General features: G+C 35.4%; 1 protein-coding gene and 1 long non-coding RNA gene across 6 annotated transcripts in view; one reads left to right on the top strand and one right to left on the bottom strand.

Annotated features, from left to right (window-relative positions):
• IMMP2L (inner mitochondrial membrane peptidase subunit 2) overlaps positions 1–25,643 on the top strand; it is an 845,985-nt gene that overhangs the window by 290,551 nt on the left and 529,791 nt on the right. The gene's annotated exons all lie outside the window — the stretch shown is intronic.
• Positions 10,944–25,643, bottom strand: part of LOC144288563 (uncharacterized) — a 53,641-nt gene continuing 38,941 nt past the window's right edge. The window contains exon 6 of the long non-coding RNA XR_013356511.1: positions 10,944–11,198. This is a non-coding gene — a long non-coding RNA (uncharacterized LOC144288563). The remainder of the gene's footprint in view (positions 11,199–25,643) is intronic.

Raw genomic sequence — 25,643 nt, forward strand, 5'->3', positions numbered from 1 at the left:
TGTTAGGGAGTAAAACTCATGAAGAAAGGGGTGACAGAGATGTTACATTTCTAGATGTTAAGATGGAAATTCAGCAGAAAAAGTATTGTCCCCCCCAGATGAATAGTTTTATATCCTTCGAAGCACTTTGTGAACATTTGGTAATAAAAAGCAGGAGATAGGGATTTGCCTTTCACTTCTTTAAAGTTGAAAATTTTACTTATCTAAAGCATGTAACTTTCCTGTCATATAGGATAGCAACCCAATACATGAAGGGCTTTAAGATCTGTCATTGTGGGACTCACTAATCCATGCAGTTATCAGCTCTCACAACTTGGGAGTTTACAAGTGCAGCGTACCTTCCTGTTGTGTGCTTCAGTGACATTGCAGCTTATAATGCTGTAAGGGATTTAGATGGAGAATTACCAGTGATAGTGAACAACATAAGCATAGTGTTTCATAATTCAACATATTAATAAATATTTAACATTTAGCATATTAAATATTTCTGGAATGATTGAATGGCCAGTGAACAAGGCAGCATCATGCCATATTTTTTGCATTTTGTTTTTAAATTAATGCTGTTTCTTCTGAAGACAATGGCTAGTTAGGTGAGGTCGTTCTTTTGATAACAGTATTTTTCACCTTCAGACTTTTGAGTCCCAAGAAAAGTGTACAGAAAAAGATTTGTTATATGATAGGAAAAAAAAATCCCAAAGTCCCCTTTTTCTTTCCTAGTAAAATGTAGCATCGTATATATAGAAAATTAAAAAGTAGTTAGAGAAGACCAGATAATAGCCAATTTCTAGGTAATAGTCATTACAAAAGATAATAGTATGCCAGAGTCCCAACTTTATTGAAGAATATTTATAAATTTCTCTTTCATTTTTGGAAAAATTCTCAAACATGATGCAGGCTTTAGCCTCCCAGATTTGCTCCCTCTCATGCCTCATGAGCTAGTTGTGCTCTAGTCTTTGGTTGAGTTGTAGGAGCATTTAGTGTTGTCATCTAACATGTCTGGCAATTTGATGATGCACAAAGCCTTCGCATCTGAGAAGGATGGCAAAAATGGCCCCAGTTAAGTTCTTCCGTGTGATAGGAATGGCTCACTAGGTGACATGCAGCTGATGCAAAGTACCTGGGTGATTCGGGGTAATGAACTGTGCTTTGTAGCCTGTTCAATTTTTCAGCACTCTAGTAACCTCTCTTCCCACTGTTCCTTTAACTCATCCCCTGGATTGTGAAATATTGTTGAGATGCAGCTCTCTTTTTGTTTCTCTTTTATGCTCAGGAGTTAGAGCTATGAAAGGCAGATTCATTTATTGTTTAGTTGAATCAGAATGACTGCAATTCCACAAACAAATTGGACTTCAGTTAGGAGTGCTTCATCATAAATAATCTTGGAAGAGATTGGATTCTCTACTAGCTGATATACTTCAACTGTACATTAAAATCAGTGTCTCAGAGGGACTGATTTACTGGTGAACTGAGTGATCACTGAGCATCATACACTTGTCCTCACCCCACTCTGTTGTAGTCACTTCTATTTCCCTAAAGCGTATTCCACAAAAGTTTATGGTAAGGGAAGCAAATATTCTATTTTCCAAATTATTCTTTTCATTTTAGCCTCCATTTAAAAAAGTCAGTTCTAGGATGCAAACTCTTTCAGTGAATAATTCTTCATGATCTGGAAAGAAAACCTATTTCATAGATTGGTTAAGGGCATTTTCCATGGTTGGGTCAGGTGAATCACATTTTTCACATATAATGTTAGGACATTTTAAAATTTAACAACATGTTTTTGCTAGAGGCTTCAAAAACCTTAGCAATACCTGCAAATGTCTCTTTCCGTTGACTGTAAAAATGTTATTTTTTTGTCCCCATTAAAAGTATATCTACTTCATTTTGTTTCAAGTTATTCGGTTCCATAAATCATCTGGAGACAGAAAATCCAATAGCTTTCCTTTTTGGTGGAACAAATATATATATATTATATATATATATTTGTATATATAAAGCATGTACCCTATACCTATGTATAAAGATAAAACTTAAAGCCTAGTTACATTTGGCTAGATCCTAGATATTGAACTATAAATGCCACAAGTAGTACTTTGCTTCCTTGGTTCATAAGTACTGCTGTGGTCAGTTATACTGTATCTGTAAGGATAGGTTCACGTGAATAGGCTAGGTTGGCATTAGTTTATTAAGCTTTTTTTTTTTTTTGCTAGACACATTACATATATTATTTAACTTTAGGTAAATATTTTTTTTTCTGTTTTTTAAAAAGATTATTTATTTATTTGCAAGAAAGACAGAGATAAGGTGAGAAAACAGGAGCACAGAGGAGAGGGAGAAGTATACTCTACTGAGCAAGTTGCTGACACAGGGCTAGATCCCAAGGCTGAAGGCAGATACTTAACTGACTGAGCCACCCAGCACCCTAACTTGAGGTAAATATCATCTCCATTTTTACAGTGGAGAAATCTGACACTTAAAAGTGTTAAATGACTTACCCTCAGTCACACAGCTAGCAAGTTGGAAAACCAAAATTTGCAGGTAACTCTAGCTCCAAAGCTTATATACTTCGTCTTTGCCTACTACTTTGTCTTGTATAGGGATAAAGTTCTTACAAAGCAAATCATATTTTCAATTTGACACATGATAGAAAACAGCAGTGAATGTGTTTTTAAAGTAACTTTTTAAAAGTTAACTTTTAAACATTTGTAACTTTGTATTTGTAACTTTGAGTTACTGTTTATTTTTCTCAAGTGAGATACACCCATAGTGACATGGTTTGTATTAACAGGTGTTTTATATGGACACATTCTTGTTGGTAACATTCAAAAGGATATTCAATTAATAGTGTTTAGAAAATAAGATGGAAATATACATTTTTGCCTCACTCAAGCACAAAAGTGACATATTTTGCTTTAGGGTGTTTCATGGAATAGTATGCTCATAACACTGTAGGATTTGCCTGTGCTGGATGTGCTCAGTTATTATTGTACCATCTGTATTTTAGGTGCCCCATGGTTTGCGTTTTGAAAGCACTTAGTGTTCACAGCTCTTCAGTGTCTCTAGGATATAGGGTCTGAGTAGGTGTGATGTCTGATGTGATGTTGATAAACACTTCACCATAGTAGAGACTTAAGAGTAGGTGTTGCAGTGAGAAAGATAATGTTTAATTTTTCTGACATCAAGCTTCACAGAGAAATTTAACAAAGGTCATCAGACTGAGTACCAATATAAAGTAGGTCCAGAGCCTCGACCTACAAGTACTAGCCTTTATAACAGATTTGACAGCAACACAAATCTGTTAAAAGAAGTAGAACTGTCCTTGATATGAAATAATGGGATTGTCACAGATACAACACATTGTACAGTTTTTCCTTTTAATTACCATATGAGAACAAAATCATTTTTTGCAGCTGGTCCTTCTCCATTTTCATTTGCCTTGACTAAATCTCACGCCTAGGGGTTTAAAACATGACATACAACAGGTGTGAATCTGTACCTAATAATTGACTTCAGCTTCTGTCCTTCCTTTAAAAATTATCTAGGTTGTAAACATCTGTAACAATAATAAAGACAGCCTTTTTTCCCTTAAGTGTAAAATGCTTTCCAAACCATTGTTAGATTATATGTTGGAATCAAATCACAAACTTAAATAAGGCAAGTTATTAAATTACACTTTCTAGAAGAATAGATTTTAAAGAAATGATGAGTTTCAGTCAATTTAAGTAGAGTTGGCAAGCAGCCATTCATTATGGCCTGGTGTGACATTGCTTTTTGACCAAAAGAAATGGAAACATAGCAGTCACTGTGTATCCTTAAGGAAACATTCTATGGTATTGACATAGTTGGTTGGTTGCCTTAAGAGCCACTACCAAAACTTTATTCAAATTGAATTTTGACTGTACTAATGAGGAAATCTATTCATTTTCAAAGTCAAAACATGTGTTGTGAAAATAAGATGCTAATCCCAAACTATTATCTTAGTGACTATTTCTAACCATTCTTCCTTAAGGACACAAGATGTATTTTAGACAAGACCTCCTTTTTTTTTTTAAAAAGGAAAAATTACAAAATAACACTTAATTACATTTAGTAAGAACACTTAGGCTTACTCATTGTGCACATAGTCTATCGAAACAAAATCAGTTGATTTGGCTCATTTTTTTCTCCTATATTTTCTCCAGTGATTACTGCTCTCATCTGCTTGCCAAATTGATGGGACTTGGCAGTAAAAAATAAGCAGTTGAAAATGTAGGAGATTAAGTTTTCTGGATTTCATAGATGATCATCAGAGATAAAGAGATTACAAAAAGTTAGTTTTATCAGGTTGGCATGCTGCATCATGAGTTTGTCTGTTTTCAGTCATAATCAACTAGACCTAATTTAAGAATCCTTGCCTTAAGAAAGAGCGTTATTTTTGTTTCCAAGATTTTCAAAAATTTAGTGGGTTCAACCAAGGAGGTGTTTATAATTCTTGCACAGTTTGTCTTTGTCTTGTCAGTTAAGTGTGAGGACATTATATTCAAATTTTATGAAAAGTGTGTGAAATTTCACAGTTGGAAAATGGTACCATTTTTAATTGGCATAAAATAGATCTTGTTGAAATTAGTGCTTAGGAGGTTGAATGCTGGCTTTGAGGTCTGATCATATTGAATGCTATACCTACTAAAATTCATTTATGTAAGAAAAAGAAATAAGGGAGATGATTTCAGGGAAGCTAGTTAGTATTTATTCAAACCCAAAGCTTGGATAGCAAATTGATTACAGGACAGTGTTGAATTTAATGTGGATTTGAACCAGCCATTGAAGTTCCAATTGACAGGGACCTGGAATCAGTCCAAATTTGCATATGAGGAAGATGTTCTGAGGTGGAGACACTAGAAAGCCTACTGCTCTTTGGGTGTAGTGAGCAGAAGCCTTATTCGACCTCTTCAGCTAGGTGGGGGACATCTTGATCTTCTCTGCCTTTCTGCTCCAGTCGTGAAAGTGACAATTATTACAATTATGGCAAGTACATTACATGTATTCCCATTTAGTTCTAAGAAAAATTCTGAAAGATGGTTGTTCCTATGCTTATTTTTACAGATGTGAACATTAAGTTTCAAAGAATTTAGCGAATTTAATCAGGGTTGGTCAGCTAATAAGTGAATTTGGACTCAAACTAGGTCTTTCTGATTACAAAACCTTGACTTTTCCATTCATTGCATGGTAGTACAAATGACCTCTACCTCCCTCCCTCCCCTTGCCCCCCCACCAAATTAGAATAATTCTTCTATGCAATGTTGTCTATCTTGGGTCAGCTTTCAGTTCAGCTTATGTCAAAAAAGCTATTTTCCACATGGATATTTTACCTTTGAAGAAGTATTTTATTACTCTAAAACCCATCTTCTAGATCATTTGGGGTGAGGGCTTAAAAGAGAGGCAGCTGCTGAAATTATTTTCCTAGACTGATGCTGGGATCTACCCCTGTCCTGTTTTATCCATCTCTAGAAGCATTCATTTGATGTTTTTACCCCTTTCCAGTCTTCCTGGTGTTTTATAATAAGAATCATTTGTTGAATGTTTGGTATATGTAAGATTCTGATATATTTGTAGTATGGTTAACAAATCACAGAAGGAAGACAAAGGAAGAAGAAGGAAGAAGGAAGAAAGAAGAAAGAAATTTACTGGTTTGGGATATTCAACATATCAGAGACAGAAGTAGCTGATTTAGGACCTGTCTTTGCAGTTCAGTTCTGGTGTCTGTGTTGCTGTCACATCCTGCTGAGTTCTCTACAGATGATGGCTTTGAAGTTCACAAAAAACTAAGTGATTTTTTTCTTTCTTTTTCTTAAAATCCTTTCACCCCCACTCCCCAACATGAGTTAATATGGTAAATTACTTATGAAAATATATGCACTTTTGTGGGATTTGTTAACTCTTGTTATTGATGTTTTGTTTGATGAATTCTTTAAGTTGAAGATTCTTCCTCCCATTTTAAACTGTTTCTGCTATTGTAGATATAAATATACCAGTGACACTTTTATATGCTCAGTTTTCTCTAAGGTTCGTAAGAAGGATAATTATGTTGAAGTGTCACATGTAAATTCATGTTACTTGTCTGCACTTACAATTGTGAAGAAAACAGTTGTAGAAATACTAGACATGTATTCATTCCTTCCATATTTATTGAACATTTCTTTTTTTTTATTTTTTCTTCTGTATTATGTATGATTGAATCTTTGTGAAAGTGATTGTGTTTAGTAGGAGTTTTTATTTGTAAGAAGTTTTTTTTCTTTTCCTATTTTCCATTTTGAATGTTCTTAAGATTCAAATCAACTTCCTGGATAGCATTCCAAAATTGAGCAGTATTCCTCATAGAAACAATCATTATACTTGACAGATCATGTGATATTCCTTGAGAATTTCTCAGAGGAGTATTTCAAAATGTCTTCACTTATAGAACTTTTTAAATAAACATTATAATACATATTTATTTGTGTTTCTCTAACTTTATTTTACTCATTTACTCAGTCATCATTCATTTTCAGTAAATAAATACTTACCAAGCCCGTAACTTATGTGTTGCTCTTCATAGATAAACGAGACATGAATATTTTCTCTTGTGAGGTTTACACTGTCTTCTTTGTTGGGGAAGACAGGTTAAACAAATAAACATCTAAACAACTTAGTAAATAAGATGACAACTGGTGCGAGGAAAAGAATAGCATGCCAGCAACCCACTAGAATGAAGAAGAAGGGCAACTTCACTGGGTGAATTTCCTTGGGGGAGGATCTGATGGGAGGGGTGTGTTGTGTAGCTTGGTAGAGACTTAGGAGTACACCTATGTAAATAAACTGAGGAGGGAAAGAGCTAGGCATTTCTGAAGGATCAAAGAAGACCTGTGCAGCTCTTTTTTTTTTTTTTTAAGATTTTATTTATTTATTTATTTATTTATTTATTTATTTATTTATTTATGATAGACATAGAGAGAGAGAGAGAGGCAGAGACACAGGCAGAAGGAGAAACAGGCTCCATGCCGGGAGCCTGACACGGGACTCGATCCCGGGGCTCCAGGATCGGACCCTGGGCCAAAGGCAGGCACCAAACCGCTGAGCCACCCAGAGATCCCCGACCTGTGCAGCTCTTAAGAGTGAAGGCCAAAGTTGTGCCAGAGTTGCAATTTAATGATTTCCATTTCCAAGTAAGAAGTGGAGTTGTGTAAGCATTCATGTACTGATTTTAGGAGCAGTAGTTATATGATGGTGTAAAGATCAAAATGATTTAACTGTTTGGAAGATGGAGACATGTGTTACATCTGCATAACTGGTTAAAATAGGTAAGTTATTGGTTAATGATAACCTCACACCTTAATTTTTTTTCATTGCTTTAAGTCAAAGGAATAAACAGTGCACTAAAATATTGCGAGTTGAACTTAGATGTAAAATATATGACTATTTCATACCTTTTTCTTAGTTTATATATCTCAAGCACCATTTTCTGTTAGGGATATTTTCTTTAAAAAATGGTATTTTTGCTATCCTGCTATACTCTTTGATTGCTCTGCTAGATTTCTTGTCTGAGCTCCAGTTAGACCTCTAATTATCTGCCTAACATCTTCACTTGGATATCTCAGAGCCACCTCAAATTCATCATGCTCCAGAACGAACCAGGTTCTCTTCCAGTGTTCTCTCTCTCAGTGAATGACATCACAACACATCTAGTGGAATAAACACCATATCTCAAATTTATCCTTGAAACATCTTGCTACCCCTTTCCTCATATTTCTCCAACCACAGAGTTCTCTCATCTGATTTTCATCCATTCCTGTCTGTGTCTAGTGACAATATCTGTGTCCAGTACTACTGTACTCATTGATTAGCCTGTCTCTCCTCATCTCATCCAGTCAACTTCACATAACCTTTTGCCCCTCAGCATTCAGAGATCTTTTGAAAATTCAAACTTACTATCATGTGAAAAACCTTCATTGTCTGAAGACCAAAATTATTCATGTGATGTCTGTTCCCTGCCTACCTCTCCAGAGTCATCCCCCCCATTTTCATGTAATGTTCAAAATAAGATAATACTTGCAAAAAATCTAAGTTGTAAAGAACAGTAAAAAACTGAACAATCATGAATCTACACCCCATCCTAAGAATCACATCTCCATGTGTGTACTTCTTCATTCTCATCCCTCTGTCTCCTTGATGAGAAGTAACCACTGTCCTAAAGGTTGTGTTTTAACAAATCTTTGCTTAAAAAAACAAAACAAGAACAACAAAACTGTTATCAGAGAGGGAAAAGGAAAGGAAGAGATCAGTTTCCCTTACTATGTAGGGATTTCCCTTACCAGCACTGCCACTGAAACTTTGTTAAGACTGGATCTGCTTGTAGACCATCGAAGATCTCCCCCAGTCTTGGTCTGCTATGTGATCTGAGGGGAAAGTCTTTTTCAGATTCATCTGTTCAGTTCATTGTCTACATTCCAGGTTCACTGTCTAATTATTTTTGCACCGGGATTATCTCTTGCTTTTTTCCTCCTCCTATCGCCTTCTCATCATAGGGATTCTGTGTATTTTATTATTTTTTTCAGATCTCACCCCCTCCCTGTAAACTTTCCCTCATTGTTTGGCTCTCAACTCAAGCATCTCTTTTTCAAAGAAGGCTTTCCTTATCCACTCTTCCTCTGGTAACCAAGTCTAAGACAGTTTTCTGTGTCACAGATACTCCTAGCTCTGTTTCCTTTGTTTAGATGGTATTTCATTCCATACTCGATAGTGTGTTTGATTACTGTCTTCTTCTTTCACACCTCCTCACTAAACTATGATGTATTGTAGCATCGTAATATATATAAGGATGGGCACAGAGCCTGACACCTGTGTTGGGTGATAAATATTTGATGGGGAAAAAAAAGAGTGAATGTATGAATGAAGAAGTGTAATACTACCTCAGCCTCAAGTGTCCTATAAAACAGAGCTAGCTTTGTCCTGCATTTATCTTCTTTCAAGATAAACTATGAAGTTTACTTATTTAAAGTTCTTGAAATTACATGTTTATGAATATATAAACACTATCATCAAAATTATCTTAAAGATAAGAATAAAATAAATATTTCACCTTGTTCATCTTCCTTCACTATTTCTTCCTTTTTAAATCTCTTTATTCCTCATATCCCTATGTGATTTAGAGTATGAAGGACCTTGCTAATTTTGAGTTGATACCAGATTGCCGGAGGTACTTATGAGGTAAAGAAACGAATTATTTACAATACAAGAGGCAGTCCTTCACAGTTATTAAGTTGGTTGTAGAAATGATCTAGAGAGGAAGAACACTGAGCACTAACTAACCCATTTTCATGATTAAAACAAATGCCTTAGGCACACATTTCTTTTTCTATGCCATCAAAACAAATAAAGACCCTGGCATCCCACAACCTATTACTGTTTCTTTTCTATTTGGTGAAGTCCAAAGAGATGTTCTGTGGTTGTGGTTAGAAATTTATGGAAACTTACAAAGCCTTGTTGTTCCATAAAGCTCAAAATAAACCATATGCTAGCCTATCCCACACTGTCCAGAGTCCTTTTTGGAAGTATATCTAAGAGCTGAGAAAAATGTAACACAGATTTTTACCAAAGCTTACATAATTTTCAGTTCTTTACACTTAGGCTTTTTCTGAGCATTTCTCAAATGTGACATTTCCCACATATTTAGACATAGTGAATTTAAAAAAAATTCTTCTAATTGAACCTTATCAAACATTTGCCTTTGAAATGGAAAAGCCTAGTATACACTAACAGTATGGACTATTTTATTTATTTATTCATGAGAATGAGTGGGAGGGAGAAGGAGACAGAGAATCTGCAGACCCCACGCTGAGCACAGAGCGGGAGGTAGGGCTCCATCCCACGCCTGTGAGATCATCACCTGAGTGGAAACCAAGAGTCTGACGCTTAACAGAGTGACCCGTTCAGGGCAGCCCTGGACTACTTTGATACATACAGTATTTCCTTTTGTCTTACAGTCAAACACTCTGTAAATTCTTCAGTAAATCCAATTTTATCCATGATTGAGGTCGCTCTCAATGATAAATTAAGTGCTTAAGTGATACATATTAACTTAAAAAGATGGAACAAGATGTTGAATGAGAGGTATAGGGCAGGGTGTGTGCGAACATTTGGAATAACTGTAGTGAATAATCAGTAGCCTTCCTATTAGAAACCAGGCATGATTTTGACACTAAGAAAAAGCAGTTTTCTTGATCACCTGATTGTAATTTTCATATCCAGAGCTGATAAAATCATAACTGGTAGATATGTATCACCACCCTAAACCATAGTTTAATAATGTTAGTATTTCTTTTCAAACAGAAATTAAGAATTATTTAAAGCAACAGTTTTTAAAAATAATTACAAAATGTGATTATTGAGAATTAATTAGTGTTGCCATTGGAGTATATGTGTCATCAATGTGGAGAGAAATTACTTTGTAATAAAGGTGATTAAGTAGAAGACCTCAAGGTTTATAAACTGTTAGTATGTTGGTAAATTGTTAGTATTTCAGATACATGACCAATCAGACATTATTAGTAGATGGTTAAGAGAGAAACTAGCAATGCTAGTGCTTATTTACTTCTTTTTTTGTACTTTAATGCTTCCTGATATGTCTTGGTCATTTTTGAGAGGTATAAATTGTTTTACCTTTGTTTTTACATGTATCTATTAATATTTTTGCAATATAGTTAAATACCTTTTACCTGAAATGGTCTTTGGTTAAATCTCTTCTTAAAATGGATATCTGTGGAGCACTTGGGTGGCTCATTTGATTGAATGTCCAACTTTTAATTTCAGCTTAGGCCTTGATCTCAGGGTTGTGAGTTCAAGCTCTGCATTGGGCTCCATGTCCAGCATGGAGCCTACTTTAAATAAATAAATAGATCAATAGATATATGCTCAGGGTCTATATTTAAGTATAGTCTTCCTTGTGTAAATAATTATAGAATATTTATGCATTTTGGATATCGTTTCAGGGGTAAAAATGTCACCATTGATCAAGTTAGGAAATCTCACACAAAATTCACCAAATGTGTCCAATGTATGGTCAGTTTCTTGGGATGGATGCAAAGGAGAATTTCCACTTGTTCCCCCATCTTCTTGTATCTCTAGCACACAAGGGAGAGAGACGTTGAAGATGCCATTCAAACCAAAACTTGTCATGTTAGACTCTAACAAATACAAATAATGAGAAAACAGGTTAATAATAGAGAAAAAATTTCAAATATTCTAAAGTACTCAAAACGTTAGAATCACTAATCTGGATTAACATTAAACTGGACTACTGTGCAATGTATTTCTTTCTTGTAGCTGCTAGAATTTTGTTTATAAGAATGTTTTAGTGATAACATTTTGAATGTGAAAAGATGTATATTGACAATTATTTATACTGAGCATCAGATGTCTGTTGTATGCTTACAGTACTAGAAGTGGTTTATTCCTGGCTTATCTGGAATCATGAGAGAAGCTTTATTGAATGTTTTTAGTCAGTTTTTGTGTTTATAGGCACTGACTTTTTGTAGACAGGTCTATGCCTTGGGATTCCTTTTTTACCATTGTCCTGTGAGACTGGCAAGAAAAGTTTTAGGTAGATATAGTTTTGTACAGAACAGGTTTCTATGACTAGCATTCCCTCTTTGGTGCTATAAAAATAATGGACTCTTACAGTCTAAGCCCAAAAGAAAACAGGTAGACGTTCTATAATATATCCTACTTCCTTCTTTGCTTATTGATTTTTGGGAACGTGTGTTGTCTGGAGGCAGAAGTTTACGGTTTCCTAGAGTAATGATTTGGAGAGCAACTGAAATATAGAAAGAAGGACAGAGGCTCAACAAGCAACAGTCATGGAATAATGTAGAAATGCATTCTGGTCCAAATAGAGCACTGGTGAGTAGAAAATGGCATCATGGTTGTTTGTAAGGTAAAACCAGGTGGCATTGTGTGGGAAGTGCTGCTCTTCTGTGCCACCAATACCCAAGAAAGATGTCTGAAATCATTAAACACTGCTTGTTTACTTTACCCCTGCTCTTCCCATCCTTTTTTTTTTTTTCCGCCTCAGTATTTTCTGTATGTTCAATCTCCCTCTCATCCATGATCTCTTTATCTTATTCTTTCCCATTTCATTAGAAATCTCAATCTACCAGTCATCTTCCCCTTTCTAATGACATTTCCGGTCTTTTCCTTTCCACTGATTATTAACTTGACCTATAAACTTGCTCACAGTATTGCTATATTATTTCTTTATCCCATCATAGTATTGCTATATTATTTCCATTTCCTTACAGCCAGTTTTCTAGAAGAATGTTACAATGTTATAGACTCAAAAATTTTATAGCTGATAATATCCTTTCTGAAAAATGAACCAAGCATCATAACTGAAATTTATTTATTTGTTTTTGTTGGCAGAGTTAAAATTTCTTCTTTCACATTTCATTCACTCCACATTTAGCTTTAATTAGGTTGATATAAAATGAAATTGTACATTAACCTTCTCATTACATGAGAGTCAAATGGATCATCGCTTACCAGAAATTTAAAGAGCAGCATTGATCAAACAATTGGATGACTCTTTACTGGCTATCTGATGCTGGATTCCCTAGAAGCAGATTCTAACATAAGGATTTATTTGAAAATAATTTATTAAAGTGAGAAATCAGAGGTGACAAACAGGAAGGATAGGGTAGGGAAAGGGAAGAAGAGGTTTAATTTTCAGCACAGTGTCTCCAATGGTAGTTTCCATTTAAACTTTCATGGGAGCTCTGTAGTATGAATTATGCCTCTGTTCCAACCCAAGTTAAATGAGCTGGATGTTCATTCTTGTGTGCTTGTCAACCATTGATTAGGAATCACAGGATTGGAGGGTAAAGGAGGTGAGGGAAGAACACTTGCAGGTGCTAAGAACTGTGTGATGGAAATGAGTAATTTCCTTTCTTTTCCTTTCTTTTCCACTCTGCTACTTTACTCTGCTATTCTACATTGCATTCCTAAATTTATTTTAAAAATTTGTTCATTTATTTGTTTTTGGTTATAGCCAACTTCACTGATTAGTGAAGGGAAGAATATTTTAATAGCACTCTTGGATAGTTATGGGCATTTTTTTTGATACTACACTAAAAATCATCAAATGGCATTTTTTTTAAAGATTAGTTCCAATGTGGAATCTGAAATCATGTTGATGAATTTTTGGTTTTCTTGCTCTAAAATCCATTGATCTGTCTTATACTTTGAATGCATATTTAACCCAGATATAATATTGTAACATCATGCATTGGTCATTTGGAAGATATTGATTTGCTGAGTTTTGTAGATACTCCAAATGTGGATACATTTCATCATACAGTATAAACAAATCCCATTTCTTGATATCACCAACTGATTTCATTAGAGATTGTAACTGGAACCTGTTTTGCTCACGTAGGTCATTATAAGCTTTTCAAACTTCTAATTTTTACTTGAAAGCTTTAATGTTGTTGTTGGCATTGAACACCATTGGTGAATACAGATTCACTTCATTTTAGCAAAAATGTCTGCCAAAAGTCCAAGTTTGAATATTTGCAGTCTGTCAATTGTCCCTTCAAGTAAAATTGTTGTTCCATGAAAAAAAGTGGCTAGTTCAGCCTGCAACTAAAACAACCACACAGGTGCTACTCCTTAAAACAACCCTTTGTAGTTTATATGGAGCCAGTACTTTCTTTGTATTTACCTTTTCACTACACAGAATGAAACAATGCATTGAACTAAAAAGTTGAGATGTAACAGAATTAAAAAAAAATTTAACTACTTAATCACTGATGTTCTTGAATTAAACTGATTGTGTTTGTTGCTTTGTTTCAATGCATGTGCATGGCAGTGAAGAGTACAATGATGACTAATACAGTTTGGTGCTGTGGCCCTGCTTTATGGTAAAGCAATAACAATTTTCCCATCAGTACTTTCATACCATCTGTGCAAATATCCATACCGCAAAAAAAGGGCGATTAGCATCTAAGTGTTGTTATGAAAATAATTTTGCCCTCACGGATTCCTGAAAGGTTCTCAGGGACCCTAGGGGTCCATGAGCTCACTTGAAGAACCACTGTTCTAAGGAAAGCAACAACTCTTGGCATACTTCATCTTGTAACTTCCTTCACCTAGTGTCTACTGTAATTTTTGCACACAAATTGCAATTGCTATTTAATTTAGTCCTTGAGCAATTTTGGGATAAAGTACTTTGGACAACTTTCTTCAACTTCTTTGAATAAGCCTACTTTGAACAGAATTCCTTCTTAAACTATCATTAGTGGTTGTTTATGTTCTCATAGAAGTACTACTTTAACGGATATACTTACTCATGGACAAACCCCAGCTTGTTGAGGTTACCAGTTTAACTACTCTTATCTCTTTGTTTCTGAGAATTTTAAGGTATTTATTTTATAAGTATGTTTTTCAGTTCCAAAAGAATCAGATGGCAATCACATTTTGAGGTTTTTGAACGGTTTATCGTTCATGGAGCACTTCCACATGCATCATCTCTTTCCAGCACATGCCAGTCCTGAGAGATTGGCAGGACATTTGCCATTTTCTCCACATGAGTAATCCCAGGTTGAGAGAGGGGATGTGGGTTGCCTAAGGCCATGAGAAGTAAGTAGTAGAATAGAACTGAGATGCTCTGTTTTCTATCTCTTGCTTCCTTCACTGAAGAGCACGATTGCTTTTCTTGTAACAATTTAGAAGGCATTTCATACTCTTCGCCTTAGTCTAGGCAGCACATTTCTGTTATCATTTCCTATCACATGATGCCCACATAGGCTGTTGACTTAGATAAAAATACCGTACAACTGAAGGGATGGCAGCAACTCATAGGAGCTTTGGACTCAGTGAAGGCCTGATAGTGCTCAGAATTCTTCTGTAACCATGAAGGTTAATACCTTTTTAACCTTAATAAATATCAGCCAGCCCAGGTATGAAATTTTCAGCTGCAAGGAGAACTGCAGGAAACAATTTAAATAAACTCTACAGCTAATATGAAGCAAAACAATACAGAGAATGGAGATGTGCTGGGTAATTAAGCATGTTACAAAGTAAAGTTGACTGACTAATCTATAATCATATGCTGGGATTAATAATACAAAAGGCTAAAGTACATGGTGAGAATTAATGAAAAGGGGTTTTGAAGAGTTTATAATAGCAAGGAGTGTTTGCATATTGTAAAATTTAATTAAACATTAGTTTATTATATTTCTTTGTGGTAGTCCTTTTTGGCCAAGAGGATTGAATTGAGCTTCCTAGAGTTTTTAGTTTCATTAGAAATAAAAAAAAATGATTTGTTAGATAATATTTTTGAAACACAACAAATGATAGAGAATAATGATAATAAATAGACATGTAGTCACTATCCAGTTTTATCATATTTTAACATTTTGCTGTATTTTCTGCCTTTCTTAAATAAAATATTTTAAGACAATTAGAGCTCTCTGTGTACCTCTCCTAGAGCTGTGCTGCTCACTCTGCAGAGTTGTTTATTATTCTGAATTTACTGTTCAGTGTTCAGAATGCTTGTTTTTCTATTTGGTACATATACTGATAAATATATGGTACATTTTCATGTTTTTTTTTCATTTTCATGTCTTAATACTTTATGATGTTTGGTAACATTTTGCAATAGTTTTTTCCCCTCAATGTTGCTTTTGAGTCTGCCCATATTAACATGTGTAGCTCTGACCTAGGTATCTAATGCATAGAGTTTGTTAATGACAATGCTGTAACTCATGTATACATTCTACTATTGATGGTAATTTAGACTGATTCTTACAGCAAGAATTGGAAGAAACATCTTTTTTTTTTTTCTTTTTTGGAAGAAACATCCTAACAGTCCTTCTTAGGTATACCTCTTTGGGCACATGGTAACATTTTGTCCAAATATTAATGTTGTCTGTTGTCTGTTAGTGTGTGTGTCTGTGTGTGTAAACTATAGTCTCCCCACCAGAACCATTTGAAAGTAGGTTGCATTGATCATGCCTCTTTACTTTGTAATACTTCACCACGTCTTTCCTAGGATCAGGAACATTCTGTCAGATAACCGCAATACAGTTAACAAAATCAGGACATTTAACATAGAAGTAATACTTTAACCTACAGTCCATCTTGCAGTGTTGTCTGTTGTCCCAATAATGTCCTTATAGGGGTTGTTGTTGTTGTTGCCCAGAGTGGGATGATGTGGGGTGATGTGGGATGACATGTTGTATTTAGCTGTCATGTCTCTTTAGATTTTTTTAGTCTAGAAGATTCTTCAGCCTTTCTTTGTCTTTTATGACATTGCCATTTCTAAAGAATCAAGGAGATTATTTTATTAACTGTTTTTCAATTTGTGTATCCAGTGTTTTCTCATGCTTAGATTCAGATTATGCATTTTTGGCTGAAATGAACATTAGTGATGATGTATCCTTGTAAGGAATTGTTCCTTATGGTTGACATTATTTGGATTCTTTGGTTAGAGAGTCATTCAGTTTTTCTACTGTATTTACTTTTATTCCTTTTGAAATTAATAGGTAATTTGTAGAGAAATACTTTGATAAGTTGTAAATACTCTGTTTATAATCAAACCATTCCCCCTTAGATTTAGCATCTGCTGATGATGATTGCCTGAATCACTTTTTACTATTCTATTTGCAAAAATGTGATTTTCTAACTTCATCATTCCTTTGTTCTTTTTTTTTAATTTATTTTTTATTGGTGTTCAATTTACTAACATACAGAATAACCCCCAGTGCCCGTCACCCATTCACTCCCACCCCCCGCCCTTCTCCCCTTCCACCACCCCTAGTTCGTTTCCCAGAGTTAGCAGTCTTTACGTTCTGTCTCCCTTTCTGATATTTCCCACACATTTCTTCTCCCTTCCCTTAAGTGCATCATTCTTTAGTAGATTCTGAAGAAATACTATGAGTGTGAATTCCTAGTCTAAAAATTAGAATCAGAATTTATTTTGTGAGAATTCTTTCCCTACTAGCCTTTTATTCACTTCTGAGAAGGAAAGTTAAACTGATATTCCCATTGCCTGAATCAATCTAAAATGACTCTAAGATCACTTATTTGTTTAAAATTTATACCTCATTTACTTCCATTAAGAATTTGAGGAAGCTTTTCAAACTAAACATGAAAAAAAAACAGAACAAAGAAGGTAAGAAACACAATTAGGTTTCTGTTATATAGAACAGAAAATGTAGTGCTGTTTACTTATTACAGTTAAACATTGATTTCAGATCATAGAAAATTGGCAGCTAAGGAAAAAAGACAACCATATTTAATTAGGTGTGATTTTACTGTTTCATAAGAAGAGGTATCCTAGAAGAGCTTAATAAAAATGTCATCAGGAGGGCTAAATTTGTTTTGAGCCAATTCTATTTATTTAAAATGATGCAGTGGCAAAAAAACCCCAGCTCAAACCAGTGCAGACTAAATTTAGAATTTTTGGTTAAGGTTTAGGATCTGAGGTTCCATTTCCAGATATTCTGGTTCACCAGGTCCTGGGAAGGGCCTGAAAATTAGCATATTGAACATCACAGGTACTCTTTGCATCACACTTTGAGAAACAGTGCCTCAAATGGGAAAAAACAAAACAAAACAAAACAAAAAACAGTTGTGATTTATTGTAATTGGGTCAGTATTCCAGACTTTATAAAGAAACATTTAAAATTCTTTCTGTAGTCTGGTATTTAAAGTACAGTAACTTAGAAATTTGATATAAAAATAATTTGGGATAGTAAACAGCTAAAAAGCTAAACTGAACCATTGGAACATATATCAACAGTTGACTTAGTCAGCAATGTAGTCTTTTCCATTCTACCTAATTCCCCTATTTCATTAACTATTTTCAGAAACTCCTTAACTCTTTTAGTTTTAGTGGCTCCAATATAGATAACTTTTTAACTTGTATAGAACATTCTAAGTTATGGAATATCTGTTATGTCAACTTTTAAGCACGATCCTGTTTTTTTTTATTATTATTCATTATTTTGTATTAGAAAGGACAGGTCACTGAGTTCTCAGATTTATTACTCTTTTGCAATAACTGGGTTTAGCCAGAGGCCCAAATTTCAGAACTGCTCATAGGAAAGTAATTTCCACTGGTGTCATTGCTAACTAAGTGAGTGACTTTGACACATATAGCCCTGGCCTACAACTGGTCAGCCTGAAATAATTAATCAGAAACAACAACTATTTTAGTAACTGATTAAATTCCAATCTTATAGTTTATAAACTAGGTTAATTGGATATCTTTCAACAATGGAGACTTTCACAACTCCTGTTGGGTTAAATGAAAATATTTTAGATATCTAGCAGAATGTATAAGCCTTAGATATTTCTGTGATTTCTTTTAAGACTGTATAGGGGACATTTTATTTATGTTTCCTCTGATGTTGCAATGGAAACAACTGATAAAACTTCTGAAGATATGCTGGAAGTTTACCCCTTTGTTTCATTAAATGTAGCAAAGATAGCATATAATAACATACATAGGTTCATATGTTCTTGATTTGCAGCTCTTTCAGGAGAAAGGCATTTATTTTCATAGGAAATGTGACATTTATAAGGATTGAGCAGCTTAAAGAGTGTGCACAGAAATTGGTAGGACTTGTAAAATGTTGGTTTACCAGGCCTGGTTGATGCCTGGGCAAGAAAATTTTAGTACAGGAGCAGAGACTTAGTTCCCAGCTTGGAACATTTGTTTATGTTTGGGTATTTATTTATAAGACCATAGATGTCAGGCTAAACCAGTTTCACATGAGGAAAGGTCGGTTAAAGGGAGAAAATTTTTATTGTTGTGTTTATGTTTCAAATTTTCTGTCTACCATACAGTCCTTTGAGTTTTACTGCTTATTAAAGTACAAGCATTTCTTTAGCTCACTATTTGCAAAAGAAAAGTGAAAGGAGAAATGCTGTTGCTTCTGAGCATTCTAAGCATCCTACTCCCCTCAACCACCCCAAAAGAGATATTGAAGATATCAATTAATAATAGAGATCTAAGCATTCCAAAACCACTCAATTTAATTTTATATCAAATATGTGATTCCTAGAATATGTAGGGAAGGTTGATAGCTATTTCCTAATACTTTTTCTGCCTTGAGTTAGAATTTGATTCATGTGAATATTTTGCAGTTTTATGATTTTGAGGTCGAAGGTTTCCTGCAATTACTGTAATTTACTCCTAATCAGAATATTGCTAGTTTTGTCGTTGTTTACAAAAGGAAAAGTAAAAAAAAGTAAAACATTGAGTTACAACATTCACTTTGACAGTGGTCACTAGTTAGCTGTCCATCCAGCATCCATTTCTCTTTGCCTCTTTCCTTACAATACCCCAGTTTTCCTGATGCAGCCACTCTGCTCTTCTGCAGTACAGTGCTTTCCAAGGAGCTGAGCCCAGTCTCAGCTTCAGCAGTTGTTTCGATTTGTCTACAGTGAACCACCCATCTTTGGTACCTCTCACATTTTCATATGAAGAGGGGTCAGGTGATATTAGGAGTAATGTTAGGAGTAATGCTGCTGGGTGCCTTTTTGGAAAGGTCTTCCTTATTCTGACCAAGAGAAAGCTTCCAGAACTGCTCCTCTTTCCCTCCTGCTGGGCTATTGACTGCATCTTAATACCAAAAGGCAAACTAGCTTTAGGACAAAGATTCACTGTGGATCAAAGAGCAGAAAAAAACATTCCCAATCAGGACTGTTGTAATGTGTGTGTTTGTGTCTGTCTGTGTGTGTGTGTGTGTCTGAGTGAGGGAGAGAGAATGAGAGAGATGGAGAAATAGTCAATGGGGGAACATTCTAGAAAATATAAATCTGCATTTTTTTTCAGAAATTCACAAAGGGAAAGTTAAAATGTACTGTTTGGGCTTTTATTTTAAATATCTTTCTGAACTAAATCATCTGCAAGCATTTAATAAAATATCTTTTCTTCTGTTCCCTTTCCCCTCAAAGATGCTCTATTTTCCCATTGAAAAATTTCAAAATGCTTATGTGGTTGACTGGATATAAAATCGTAAGCCAAGCCTTCTGAAGTTGAAAGGCTTATTGCCTAAAATCATGTCCTTTTGATGATATAGTTAGTTTTCTAATGTTTGCGTTTTTATTAGTTCCTCATATGATAGAATTGGACTTATCTTTTGCCCAAAAGATGTTAGAATCTGAGAAACTATTTACTTGCAAGTTCAAATTTATTAAAAATTGTATCCCCCAAATTAAGTTTCAAAGCAAATCTAAAATGCAAATACACTTTGAACCATTCCCTCTTTTCCTAGGGAAGAAAGAAAATGGGATTTAGTTAGTCCTTCATGTGATTTCCTGTTCTTCCGCCTTGATAGGCACCATTTTAAAACAATGTTCTTGAAAAGAGAATACCTCAAAGAATATCTGCTTGGGACCTCATGAAAGGAATATGAGATGAAAAAATTGGTGATGTGTGACTCTATGGTCTAATGACAGAAGAGATAATTACAGTGAGGTATCCAGAGTGATTTAGAGGTAAATTGGAATTTTACAAGAGAAAATGAAGATGCATTTGTAAGAAGGAGGGACAGTTGGGGGGAAATGTTATTTTAGCCACATATTCTGGCCCTCCATGACTTAAAGAGTATGAATTTCAAGAGGACAATAAAAAAAGAAATTATAGTAATCAAGATAGGAAATTATTAAGGAATAGGAGAAAATTTCAGCGGAGAGGGAATGTGAAGATTAAGTATAAATTCTAACAGTCTGGTTGATAAGTTGATGAGCACATTTACAGATGAGAAACGTAGAGGGAACAAAAGGATGACTTCAACTGTTTTGTGTAAGAGCCAACGTTAGATTTGTATTAGAAAGAATGAGTCAAATTTCAGTAGAGACGTTTCTGAGAAAAGGAGAAAGGTAATGTTTTGCAGAAGTTTTCTTGTGAGGTCTCCTTGAAGTTAGACAGAATCACAGGTGCCCATTGGTGGGTGATCTGATGCTTTGTCTATTTCACTTTCCTTTGACTGTTGTGGGGAATAAGAGGACAATTCAGAGAGGAGAGATGTATATCATTTTAGAAGTTAGACTGAATGGGTGCCTTCCTTATTTTGCCTGTTGTGTGGAGTAAATTTGATCTTGTGATGTAAAGATGGCCATATTCAGAAACTAGAATAACTCCTAATTCATAATTCCTGTTTGGGAGAAGTGACTGTTAGTCATTTGCTAGCTACATTAGCTGTACCAAAGCTGGAAAAGCACTGGATTTTGGGTCTGAAGATTCAAATTCAACTCTGGTTCTTCCATTTAGCAGCATTTTGACTCTGAGCAAGACAATTATTTTAGGCAGGATATGGTCAGATGTATGTATGCGAGGAAATGGAATGGCTTATATAAATGATCTGGAAAATACCTAAAATTGCTGAGGAAATAGTACTTCTGGATTTTTTTCTGATATAATGTCTATGTGTGGAGGCAACCATAGCACTTTGAACCGGTGGTAAACACTGAAGACTAGTGGAGACCCATGTCTGTATGCCAGGACTAGAGAGTGTAGTACTTTTCTCAGCTCAACATGATTATTGACATGTGGGATTGCAGGTCTAGTTTTATAAGAACTTACAGTTTTTTGTTTTGTTTTATTTGTTTATTTTTATGAGAAGACTGAGATTTGGATTTTTTAGTGAAGTTTCATACACACACAAATCTATATATGTATATTATATATATATATATATATAGAGAGAGAGAGAGAGAGAGAGAGAGAGAGACAAGAGAAAGAGATAGAAAGACAGAAAGAGACAGAGAGAGAGATATTCAGTTCATCAAAAAACAATTTTGCCTCACTGTTATGGGCTGAGCAAAACAAGTCTCTGAGCCAGAGGCAGCCTGTGGCTACACTTTGGGTCTTCCACTTTAATCTCTTTTTCTTAATGTGTATTGATATTCTGATAAGCTAAATGGCATTGTACTAGACTTTTTAAACGTTGAACAATATTCCAGGAAGTTTCTAATGTCCTTTTTTTTTTTTTAGATAAAGTTTAAACTTTTACTTCAATTTGGAAAAAAAAACTTTATTGATTTGAAAATAAACTTGCTATTAAAGCCCAGGAAGGATTGTGAAGGAGGGGATGATTGATTTCATTTCTTTATTTTTATTGATTCATTATCATAAACTTTGTTCTCTGTTTCTTACAGAATTTTTAAAATAAAAGAAGTACTGTGGACACTAAAAGGTGAAAGATGGAGCATTTTTATTAAAATAGTCTTTTCAAAATAATATTACTTTTATTTACTTAAAAAAAATATTTTATTTATTTATTTGAAAGAGAGACAGAGAGTGAGCCAGTGAAAGAGACAGAGCATGAGCAGGGGGAGAGGGAGAAGCAGATGCCCCACTGAGCAGGGAGCTTGAGATGGGACTAGATCCCAGGACCCAGGGATCATGACCTGAGCTTGAAGGCAGATGCTTAACCAACTGAGCCATCCTGGTGCCCCTCATTATTTCTATTTGACTGACCTCTATGTTTTAAAAAATATATCTCTATTCTAAGGATAACTGAAGCTAATTATTGATCTGCTTTATGTTAGAAAAACATGGATACTTACAACACTTCATTGTTTGTGTGATTCAAGTGCTTCCTTTAACGTTTCCTGCTATTCTGTGGCCATAGAATTGCAAATTAAGAGTAATTTAATTCTGGCCATTTGATTACTTTTTGGTTTTAGGGAAAGCTCTAGAAATGGAGGAAGCAGCCATTGTTTGAATCAGATTACCCTCACAGATGATTGATTTGGGAGTGGGCACCTGTTCCAAAGAGAGTCAAACTCTAGGTCACTGGCTCTGTGGCCCAGCCTGACTGAAACACGGGAGGGGTTTTATGCAGATCAAGAGAAAGTTAATAATTCAAACAACGCAGAAAGAATGCCATGAAGTGGCAGATGGCCATGAAACAGAAACGATGGATAGAAAGAAGATATTATGAGACAGAGATGAAAACATGCAGTGTGAGGGGTGGGAGTGTTCACGAAGAAGCCAAGGCAAAACAAAATTTCTACTCTGAGGAGAAGGCACACGAAGAACAACAGAGCACCAGAATGAATGTCCAGGAACACCCAAGGCTGACGCCACTGAGCTGCCCTTCAACTCGGGACCCATGCTTCAGCTTCTATCAAGGCTCTTTTTGGGATTCTTACAACCCAGGGTTTTTCTTTTGGCGGCAGTCTTTGCACCCACTAGTCTTCTTTCTCCAGTTCCCCCTCCCCATCTCTGCTCCCTCCCACTTCCACTGTGGCCCAGCTCCTTCCTAATCACTCAGCAGGTCTCACTCAAGATCTCTTTTCCTCCAAGAAGCCTTTGCTGATTCCCTCCTCCTTTTTTTTCTTAAACCATGAATCCCTTCTTAGAATAGGTTATATCTCAGTTTTTGCCCCTGCCATTCCTACATGTTTACAGCCTCCAAGTCTTGCGTTTTTCTATCTCCACTGACACAGCATTGAGTCCTTATTATCTCTCACTTAGATGATAAGTTTCACCTCTAAGTGACTTTTCTGTCATTCTGCCTTTCCAGAATTCCAGATACTTATTCATAAGGTGAAGGGGAAAATCTTATCACTCTGCTCAAAAATTATCATGAAATCTCTAATTCATACATAATTAGGTCTCAATTAGTTAAGGTTATTATTGCAGGCATTACAAAAGGAGATTCTACTTCCCTGTCCAATTCTTTGACCACTACTCATCTGTGAGGATTTTATGAGGGCACCAGATAATGCTGCTTGCTGTTCTGTTCTCCTTCTCAGCACCCCTATTTATTCCATTCCCATTTTCTGGATTTCCTCCTTTCCACACCCCCCAATAGGTTTTCTTAGCAATCCTTTAAAGTCCTACTTCCATTCTGCCATTATGTACTTGTTTTTTTGTTTTTTGTTTTGGTTTTGTTTTGTTTTGTTTTTGCATGTAGGTTGTTTTTTTTTGTTTTTATTTTTTTGAATCACACAGTCTCATGTATAAAAGAAAATAGAGCATGAGGATTAAGAGCACTGGTCCTGGAATCAAACTGCTTGAGATCCAGCAGTTCTGTCTCTGCTTCTGACTCTCTGGCTTCAGAGATCTTACATAATCACTCCTTGCCTTAATGTTCTCCTCTCTTAAAAGGAAATAATTAGTGCCTATCTTGCAGGGTTGTTGACCAGGTTGAATGAATGCATACATGAATACATGACCCATAGGACACTGTCTGGCACATAGTAAGTGCCTAACAAGTATTGTTATTGTTACATAGATGATCAAAGCAATGAATATTTTATTGGTAATAAACAAAAAGAAAAAAAGAGACTCATCGCTGCCAGCATAGTTTAATTGAGTAAAGATTTAGTGATTTGGTAGATCAAAGCCTTCTCTGCTTCATTTGGGGCTTGGGTATTAAGGCAATAAACATAGAACAATTTTAATTTAATTTTGAATAGCTCCTTCTGGGACTTTAAGAGTTTCATTAAAGAAATCGCAATGTATCGCAATGTAAGAAGTGCTACTTTTTCTCAACTGAACTTTCAAGCTCCTTAGAATAAAGTAGGATCTTTACTTATTTTTCCTCATTCAAGCTTTTGATGTCTTTCTTCTCTTATATCACTTCCATTAATGAGAATGCCTTTCAAATTGTGGTGTAGCCTGTCTGGTTACTTGTGTTTTTCAGGAATAACAGGCTATTTTATAATAATTGACTAAGTGACTAGATTAAAAAGGAAGATGAGAACAAGTTGAAGAAATCATTTCAGTTTTAAAATGCGACTTCCAGTTGACCCTTGAGAAATATGCTGTATGGAATGTGTTTGCCTGGACAAAAGCACAGGTCAGTCTTAGTTTATGTTAAGTATTAAAGATGTTCCTCTGGTGCGGCACAGACTATCTCTAGTTACATCTAATTTTTAAATGAATTTGGAAGAGCGAGAGTGCCCTGAAGCAGAGGCAATGGTATCATAGCAGATGCAAGATTTTCTTTTTGTTCTCCAGTGAAGCTAATGTTAGGCTTCCCCACTTGCCTCTCCTCAATTCCCTTTTGCACAGCCCTCAACCTCTACAACCGCCATGCTCAGCAGCTGGATGGGCATTTGCACTGCACTGACCACTTGATTCATTGTTGGGCGTCATCACACATTTGTAATTTGTAGAGGTTTTGGATTCCATCTGACAGAAATCTAAGTTCAGTTAGCTTTTCATTTCAAGGGAATGGATTGGGAAATATGGAGGGTGGTTTATTGACTAACAAAATTAGAAACTCCAGAAGTGAAAGCAACCTCAGAAACTCCATGTGCTCAAATACTGTTGTCACATTTCCCTCTTACTCCTCTTTGGTCCCATCCTTTTCAGCTGTGCTTCTCTGTATTTTCTCCTATGTGAGATCATGTTTAGGAGGGGCACATGGTAGCCAGTATCTTCGAATATACATAGTCTTATCTCAGTTCCCAGAAAGAAGAGTATCTTTTTCTCTCAGTGAACATTTATAAAATCTCAGGGAATAATGTGAATTGACTTTGTTTTGATGTTCTGGCCAACTCTTGAGATAGGCGCTGTACACAAAGGGTCCAGGATTTATAATTGGCTAGGCTCTTGGCAGAATTTAAGTATAAGAATTGAGAACCTTACCAGAACATGTGGAGTG

The sequence above is a fragment of the Canis aureus genome, chromosome 18, assembly GCF_053574225.1.
Source record: "Canis aureus isolate CA01 chromosome 18, VMU_Caureus_v.1.0, whole genome shotgun sequence".
Classification (NCBI taxonomy): domain Eukaryota; kingdom Metazoa; phylum Chordata; class Mammalia; order Carnivora; family Canidae; genus Canis; species Canis aureus.